Consider the following 9,784-nt stretch of genomic DNA (forward strand, 5'->3'; position numbering starts at 1 on the left):
TCCACAACAAGAGAAGCCACTGCAATGAAAAGCCTGAGCACCTCAACGAAGAGTAGCCTGGCTCACAGCAACTAGAGAAAGACCACGCGCAGCAACAAAGAGCCAACACAGCCAAAAATAAATAAATTAAATAAATAAAATTTGAAAAAAAACCCCAAAATCTTAGAAGTCTAGTGGTTTGATGAAATTTATCATTTCTACAAGTGTACAGCGACCTCTAGTGTTTATATAAAGAGCTCCTCCCTCTCGACGTACAGGGTGCTGGACTGTTCAGCACCTTGGGACATACTGCAGATTTAGCTCTCACTTCCTCAGAAGAAAGGACTACTATGCTGAGATAATAAATAATGAATATGACTCGTTGTAAACTTGAAAATGTGTAAATCTCTTGCAGACATTAATCTCCTTTACAGGACTAATGGAGAAAACTCCGTTTCAGTAAGGAAAAACTATTTTTCTTAATGCTTAGCAAAAAGTTTTGCCTTTGCTTTTAAAGGAGACCTGGATTTTTTTTTTATTGCAATGTATTTCACATACCATAAAATTTACCACTTCAAAGTGTGAAATTTAGTAGTTTCCAATATATTCACAAAGTTATGCAATTATTGCCACAAACTAATTTCAGAATATTTTCATGGCCCTGAGTTAAAAATACTGTACTTATTAGCAGTCATTCTCCACTGTGACCTTCTTCCAGCCTCTGGAAACCTCTAATCTATATTCTGTCTCTATAGATTTGCCTTTTCTGGACATTTCATAAAAATGAAGCTGTACAATATGTGGCCTTTGTGTCTGGTTTCTTTCACATAGTATAATGTTTATAAGTATCATCATGTTGTCACATGTTAGTTCATCCCTTTTTATGGATAAACAATATTCCATTGACTGGATATACCACATCTTGTTTTTCAATTCATCTGTTGATGGACATTCGGGTTTTCTTCTATTATGAATGATGCTGCTATGAACATCCATATATAAGTTTCTGTTTGAACATATATTTTCAATTCTCTTGGATATATATACATAGGATGGAATTGCTGGGTCATAAAGTAACTTTACATTTAACTTTTTGAAGAACTGCCAAACTATCGATATTTTCTACAGTAACTGAACCATTTTACACTCCCACCAACAATGTTCAAGAGCTGTAATTTCTCTATAATTTCACCAGTACATGTTACTTTCTAATTTTTTTTATCATAAACACCCTAGTGAGTATGAAGTGGTATTTCCTTGTACTTTTGATTTGCATTTCACTGATGACTAATGATATTGTGCATCTTTTCATATGCTTTTTGTCAACTTGTATATCTCCTTTAGAGAAACGTCTATTCAAATCTTTTGTCCATATTTTACTTAGATTATTTATCTTCTTATTTTTGAGCTGAAGTAATTCATTATATATTCTGGATATAGCTCCTTAACAGATTTATGATTTATAAATCTTCAACTCATTTTGAGGTTGTCTTTTCTCTTTCTTGATAGAGTCCTTTGATAGACAAAAGTCTTTTTTCATTTGATGAAGTCAAATTTATCTGTATTTTCTTGGGTTACTTTGTGTTTTATGTGATAATATTAAAAAAAAAATCACCTAATCCAATGTAACAGAATTACATCTAAGTTTTCTTCCAAGAGTTTTAGAGTTTTAGCTCCTACATTTAGATCTTCAATCCATTTTGAGGTATGAGTCCAAATTCCTTCATTTGCATATGGATTGCACATGAAGAAATTGTGCAAGGAATTGTGCAAGGAATTGCACAGTTGTCTCAGTGCCTTTTATTGAAAAGATGATTCTTCTCCCCATTGAATGGATTAAGCACATTGACCAATAATCAACTGACCAGGATGTTTAGATTTACTTCTTGACCCACAATTTTCTTCCATTGATATATGTGTTAATTTTAATGCCCATACCACACTATCTTGATTAATGTAGCTTTGTAATATGTTTTGATATCTGAAAGCATGAACACTCCTACTTTGTTCTTTCTTTTCAAGATTATTTTGGCTATTCTGGGTCCCTTACATTTCCATATAAATTTTAGATTGTTTGTCAATGTCTGTAAAAAATGTAATTGGAATTTTGATGAAGAGTGCATTGAATATGTACATCAACTTGGGTAGTATTGCCATCTTAACAATAGTCTTTCAGGTTCATGAGCGCAGGATGCCTTTCTATTTATTTAATATCTTCCTTAATTTATTTTGTTTTATAGTTTTCAGCGTACTATTCTTGTACTTTTTTTACAAAATTTATTCTTAAATATTTTATCCTTTTTGATGTGACTATAAATGAAATTTTTTAAAAATTTCTTTTCTAATTGATCATGGCTGTTGTACAGAAATTCAACTGATTTTTGTATATTGATCTTGCACCCTGCTATCTTGTTGAATTATTAGCTCAAAATATTTTTTGTGGATTCCTAGGACGTTTTATGTATAAGATTGTGTTTTCTGTAAATAGAAGTAGTTTTACTTTTTCATTTCCCATCTAGATGACTTTTCTTTTTCTTGTCTAATTGTCTTGGCTAGAACCTCTAGAACAATGTTGAACAGAAGTAATAAGAATGGACAGCTTGTCTTGTTCCTGATTTGGGGGGAAAGCTTTCAGTATTTCACCATAAAGTATGATATTAATTGTAGGTTTTACATTAATGTCCTTTATCAGGTTAGATAAGTCCCCTTCTATTCCTGTAACATCTATTGACATGTTCATGTGGTTTTTGTCCTTTATTCAAATAATATGAGGTTTTACATTGAATGATTTTCATGTGCTGAATTAATCTTGCATTCCTGGAATACATCTCACTTACCATAATTAAATAAGCCTTATATGCTGCCGAATTTAGTTTGCTAGTGTTTTGTTGAAGATTTTTGCATATGCATTCATAAGAGATATTGGTCTGTAATTTTCTTTTCTTGAGATGTCTTTGTCTGCTTTTGGTATCAGGGTAATACTGGCCTCATGAATGCGTTGAGAAGTTGTGCCTCCTCTTATGTTTTTGTTTTGTTTTGTTTTGAGGAGCATTTGCAAATATGTTAATTTCTCTTTAAACGTTTAGTAGAACTCACCAATGAAGCCATCTGGGCCTGGACTTTTCTTTGATTATTAATTCAATCTGTTCACTTATATTAGGTCTATTCCGTTTTTCTATTTCTTCTTAAATCAGTTTCAGTAATTTGCGTCTTTCTAGGAATTTGTCAATTCTGACCAAGTTAGCTAATGTTGGGGCATACCCTTTTTATGGTATTCTCTTATGATCCTTTTATTTCTGTAAATTCTCAGTAATATTCCACTGTCTATCCTACTACATACACCTCTAGAACTAAATACAGTTATATTTTCTTCAGTTTCCCAGTGCTAGGCAGGAATCCACTAAAACATAAAAGCACATTGTTGTTGATTTTATTCTAAATTTTCTGGAAATGAACCACAATTCTTCCTCAAGAAAATTTTTTTAAAATTACTCACATTTTCTATTATTAATCATCTGATTTATTGCACTGTCATCCTGTATCAGTTGGGATTCAGTTACCAGATGCAGAACACATAGACTCTAGCCTAGTATGTTTAAGCAAAATAAGTCTTTTTTTTTTTAAAGCCAGATATTTGGCACCTAACGTTGATGGGTAGGGAATTGGGAAGCCAACCCCCACTGCTGGCTCCAGGAGCACACCACTTCCACCATGATCCATTCCATGAAAATGGTTGTCCTATGTTTAACACTGGAGAGTGAGGAACTCAGTGGGACCCCTGCAAGAGCTGCCACAGAAAAGCCAAATGCCTCTGTGACTATCTTTACCAGCAGGATCCAGGTTTTTGCCCACCCTACCTTTATTCATTCTCAAGGCGATACTGCTGGCACACACTCAGGTTTCTTAGTGTTTTCATTATAATTTATTTAGTCACCACTTTGAGCCACTTAGAAATGTAAACAAACTTTAAGAGTAAGTTTCTCTTTAGATGGAAAGATCTGTCTCCAGTGGTACCTTTTTAAATGTGTCCTTTGTTTCTTTCAGCTTTTATATATTTTTAGAGACTTTCTATTGTACTCCTTTTCACATAACTCTTGTATACATAACTGCTAATGTTTGCATATTTTCTTCCTTGAGTTAAAGTTTACTTCAATTCCCTCTCTACATCATCATTACATATTTCTGAGATGCAAAGTACTTATATTTTCCAGGTATTTGAAAGAAGAATGTCTACATTTAAAATGTCTGTGTCTATGATGATATAATGTTAGAGAAGCAAATATTTACATGAAGCCAAAAGGAAAGAAAAAAAATCATGTGACAAGGGGAAAAATCTATAATCAAAAACTATAATCTTTACTTAAATCAGTGGGGAAAACTGCCAACTGAGAACCTTGAATGAAGGGTAATTTTCCGTTTGTGTTATGGTACAAAATAAAAGACTCTTGAATTTGGAAGATAATATTCCATAAGGAGATTCACAGAACACAGTATTGTATAAATCTTTTTCTTGTTCTCTTCATTCTACCTAGATATCTACTCTGCATTTGTTGTGCATTCTTTCAGTAAAATATGTCATTTCTCTAGCTTAATCCACCTATGTCCAAGTATGAAATGTCTTGTCAGTTCTCTCCTTTTATTATAAACTCTTTTCGGTGTCCAAGGTACATAGAGAAATGTACACAGCTGTAAGCATGAAGCTAGATGAATGAAAGTGATTTTAGTGTGTTTTTTGTTTGTTTGTTTGTTTTTAGTTTATTTATTTTTGGCTGTGTTGGGTCTTCGTTGCTGCGTGGGCTTTCTCTAGTTGCAGCGAACGGGGGCTACTCTTCATTGTGGTGCATGAACTTCTCATTGCAGTGGCTTCTCTTGTTGCAGAGCACGGGCTCCAGTAGTTGTAGTGCATGGGCTTCAGTAGTTGTGGCTCGCAGGCCCTACAGCACAGGCTCAGTAGCTGTGGCGCACGGACTTAGTTGCTCCGTGGCATGTGGGATCTTCCCCGACCAGGACTTGAACCTGTGTCCCCTACATTGGCAGGCGGATTCTTAACCACTTCACCACAAGAGAAGCCCTTAGCATGTTTTATTCTGACACCATGTTGGCTTTATTATAAACTACGCCCCACGTTTCCTTACTGAGTGAAATCCTACGATATCGTATAGAAAATAACTGTCAAATAGCATATATTTAAATACCTCAAAACTTGATGATTTTTTGCATTTCCGGAGAGATCAATGACTATATTAGAGCCTTTGAAAAATTAGAAAATACCTAACAGTATCATTTTCAGAGCCACTGGCTGACTGATCTGGCAAGCATTTACAAGTGTTCTGACTGGATCCTCCGGGGAAGGTGGAGGCCAAAGCTTAGAGAGGTTAACAGAGGTAGAGCAGGATAAGCCCTAGCTCCAGAGTCTGCACTCTTTCCATGCACCAGGGTGCTCAGCAGTGGCACACAAGATGAATCTGGTGGTTTATCTTAATGGGTCCTAGAAAAAATATAATGGGTACATCAAGCTCGTGATTTCTCAGAATACTTGCGTAGGAAAATGCTTAAGTTAAAATATTCAGAGACTTTTAAAAACATTAAACAAGTATTAGGCCTGACTGTGGTGCAAGAATGAGTGAAGCTTGGAAAACAGGGTACATCACCAGCTGCCCTTGCTAAACAAAACTGCCTCTGAAATGAGAACAAAGAGGAGTTTGGTGAAGCCTAAAGAGAAGTTTTAGGCTGAAACCCCATGAGGCCAGTACTGAAGACTGGCTCACTGCCTGTATTCCCACCGACAGGGAATAGACCTTACTGCACACTGTAGTCTGGAAGCTAAAGACTACATTTCCCACACACCTTTGAGGTCAGGCCCCATCATGATCTCGCATCAGCCTGTGGGAGACACATCTATCACACCTATTCATCTACCTTCCTGTCACTTTATAATCATCTAAGAGCATAAATGAAACCGAAGAGGAGGCCCTACTTCTGCTGCTTGTGCTGCCTTTGCAGGAAAGTGCTGCTGCCTCTTCAGGGATTCTGGGCCATGGGAGCATTTGGTTTTCTGTGGTAGCTGCAGCAGAGGCCCCCTTGACCCAGGCCTCACTCCATCAGTAACCTATGTCACCTCTGTGTGTCGTCACACAGAGTTAGGGTAAGGTTGAAGGCAACAAAACAGACTCTAATCAGTTTATGTAAAAAAGAGGTCAATTAGAAGTTCTGGGGTGACTCCCAACAATTTTGGAAAGGCTGGAGGAAGAGGCTGTGGCCTGAATTTGCAGGGATTACTCTCATAAGATATAAATGGCCTGACTAGAAACTGCTTCCTCTGCTACAATCTGGAAGATGAGGACTCAGGAGACCAACAACACCACTGCTGGCTTCAGGACCCCATTTCATTTATCATGATCCATGTGCTACATGGATTGTGATGTGTTCATTCCAACTTCATTATCTTTTCTCTTTTATTTTTGTACAACTCTTTTTCACATTTTAAAATACACTATCAATGATGAAAAAGACACAGCTGCCCTTTAAATGTAATGGTAACATTAGCTTACCAAATGCACCTATAAAATATACTGTAAAGTGTTACACTTAAAAAAAAATTATTATACCTCTCCCTCCCCGCTAAATCAGACTTCCAGCTCTGTGGGGTTTTTTTCACACATTTCTCTGTAGATGGCGCCATTGCTTCACAGCGCCAGGTCAGTTGTATGATTTTAAGGATCCCCCTGGAACTCTGGCTTATGGCTGGGTCAGAGCTAAGTATTTTCAAGTTTGGTCTGTGCTTAGATGTCGGCAAGTTGCCTCTACTCTCTGGGAAGTAAAGGTTAAAACAAGCTTGGAGGTCACGATCCACAAGTGGATTTGTTAGCAAGAGACACGGTGCAGTTCAGTGGGATACTCGTGACAGCCCAGTTCATGTCTTGTTTCACTCCTTTCAGGGCTCACCTGGGCTGGTATAAAAACATGCCACCCTACTCAAGAGTCTATCTTCACCTGTGGGAAGGTGGGCGAGGACAGCTGCCTGAGAAAGGAAGACTTGACAGTGAAGGAGATGTTTTTCATTTTCATAAAAACTCATCATCTTTCTTCCTCTTGTCCAGATGACCTTTTTTTTTTTTTTTTGCGGTACGCGGGCCTCTCACTGTTGTGGCCTCTCCCGTTGCGGAGCACAGGCTCCGGACGCGCCGGCTCAGTGGCCATGGCTCACGGGCCCAGCCGCTCCGCGGCATGTGGGATCTTCCCGGACCAGGGCACGAACCCGCGTCCCCTGCATCAGCAGGCAGACTCTCAACCACTGCGCCACCAGGGAAGCCCCAGATGACCTTTCTCACCTTAGTAACAAAACATTGTGTCTCTTTCTGACTTTTGCTTCATGGAATAAATTATTCCCTCCAAACTTTATTTTTGGAAGAAAAATTCGATTATGAATGTGAGCAATAAAGCCCAAATAAAGATAAATTCTGAGACTCGTTGACCTATTCAGAAAGCCAGACAATGTAACTGCATTCCTTTCAACTCTTCAAATCCTCCAGCAAATTTGAAAATAGGTACAAGAATAGTAATTCCTAGAAAACCCCAGTAACTTAGAAATCAGTTTGAGTCACATATTTGTGAAAGTATGCAGTCACCTTAATAACATACTCAGATAGATAGATAACTGGGCCTATCAAACAGACACGCTTAGTAGAGATTCACCCAGTGATGACTCTATGGGCCGGAAGTCTATTGTCTTTCCAACAGTATGATCTGCTATGTGCTTCAAAGAAAATTGTTTGTACAGCACAAGTACATTTTCAGTAGGTAGAAACATTTGCTTGTTTGTGTTTTTTTTAAAAAACAACATAGCCTGAAAGAGTGATTTCTGTATCTCAAAACAAAAATTACTGAACACACCCACAAAGATTATGATGCAGTTAGCTCTGAGACAAGACTTGAAAATCTATATTCATAAATGCTCTATAAATCCCTCCAAGAATTCGGTAAGTCTTGGCCTGTACAAAAGGAATAAGAAAATTGATGCTAGAAACCAGAAAGAGCATGGCTACACTCCCAGTATTTAGGATACAATTTAAAAACCTCTGCATTTACAAACTTGGAAATGAATAAAAGGAAGAGCTAGGGTGAGAAGTAGAGATTTGGATTTCAAAGCTCTGGAATTTAAATCCTTTTACTGCTTTCCGATGGTCCCTCGATCAACATTACTTCCTCAAGTTCTTTCTAATATATTAAGAGAGGAATAATACTCACCTTCTGATGATATCTAGTAGAGGAATAGGATATAATTTTGGTAAAACAAATAGTAAATTTTGTGCTGGCCAGATTCTTTATAAGCTTGTCTCTTTGGCTATTGGAGGTGCCGCATACTTATCTCATGCATCTTGGTGTTGTAAACTAGGTAATACATAAAGTGTCAAGTGAATTGAGAAGGTGGTGGAAGCTAAATGCACATGAGTGTATAATTTAAACTGACTGAAAGAGAACAATAGTCCCAGGTTGTGTGCATACTGATGTGGAGTGGGACAGAAAATAAACACTGCAATAAGTAAGTGTTGCTTCTAACAGTATTAAAATAACATAAAAACATCCAAAGCGGAAGCTCTTAGTTCAAATAGTTCAATCTTGTATTTTAAAAAAGTCAGAGTCATATGATTCTTTCATTCTTTCCTGACTAAGGATACTACTTTCTGCATTAATAAATTACATTTTATTATTGAATTTTATCTTCTTTATTAGCTTTTTTTGCTATGCATTTTTGTAACACTATTTTAGAGATTACCCTGCAATTACAAAATGCAACCATGACTGCAGGCTACTTTTACTATTTCCTAAATACTACATGGAGATTATAATAGTTTAACTCCTTTCATCCCCTTACTATCATTTTTTGCTATTGCTGTCACATTTTTTCTTCTACCCAAGTCATAAACACTTGAACATCTATTCCATTATCTGGGACCATTATCCTTCGACATCAAAAATGTTCTTCAGTATTTCTTCTATTGTAGATCTACTAGCAACGATTCTCTCAGTTTTGGTTATCTGAAAAAGTTTCTTCTTCATTTTTTTGAAGGATGTTTTCACTCTGTGTAGAATCCTGGGTTAGAAGGCATTATTTTGTTTAGGTTTTCAGTTCTTTAATAAAACCTTCTAGTATTTAGATTTGATCAGTGGTATTTCTTACTGTTATTTTTCTGATGGTGGTGTGTTTTTTCCTATGTTTTAAAGATTTTCTCATTATTATTTTTTAAAATAATAAGAGCTGAAGTTTTCTTTGTCTTTATCTTGCTTGGAGTCCACTGAATTTCTTGAATCTGTGGGTAATTTTTCGTCAGATTTGAAAAGCTTTCAGCCAAAATGTCTTCAAGTAGTTCCTTTGTCCCAATCTCTCTCCTCTCCTTTTGAGACTCCAGTTATATGTCAGTTAGGCATTTTAATCATGTCTCATATCTCCTATATGTTTTATTTTGTTCCTTCCTTCTTTCTTCTGTCTGTGCTTCTTGAATATTTTCTATTGACCCATTTTGACAGTATAAATACTGTCTTCTATGTTCAGCCTGCTCTGTATTTTGCATTTCTAGAATTTTTTTATTGTTTTTCATGGATTCTAATTCTCTATTGTAACCCTCCATCTTTTCATCCATTTTGTTCATATTTCCCTCTACATTCTGTTTTTTAACTTATTAAGCATATTTACTTAAAGTTTTACCTGCTAACTACAACCTCTGGATTATTTTAAAGCTTGTGTCTACTGACTACTTTATCTCATGTCTCTTTTGGATCCACCACTTTATTTTGTGTTTTTATA

Source organism: Pseudorca crassidens, chromosome 4, assembly GCF_039906515.1.
Source record: "Pseudorca crassidens isolate mPseCra1 chromosome 4, mPseCra1.hap1, whole genome shotgun sequence".
NCBI lineage: Eukaryota > Metazoa > Chordata > Mammalia > Artiodactyla > Delphinidae > Pseudorca > Pseudorca crassidens.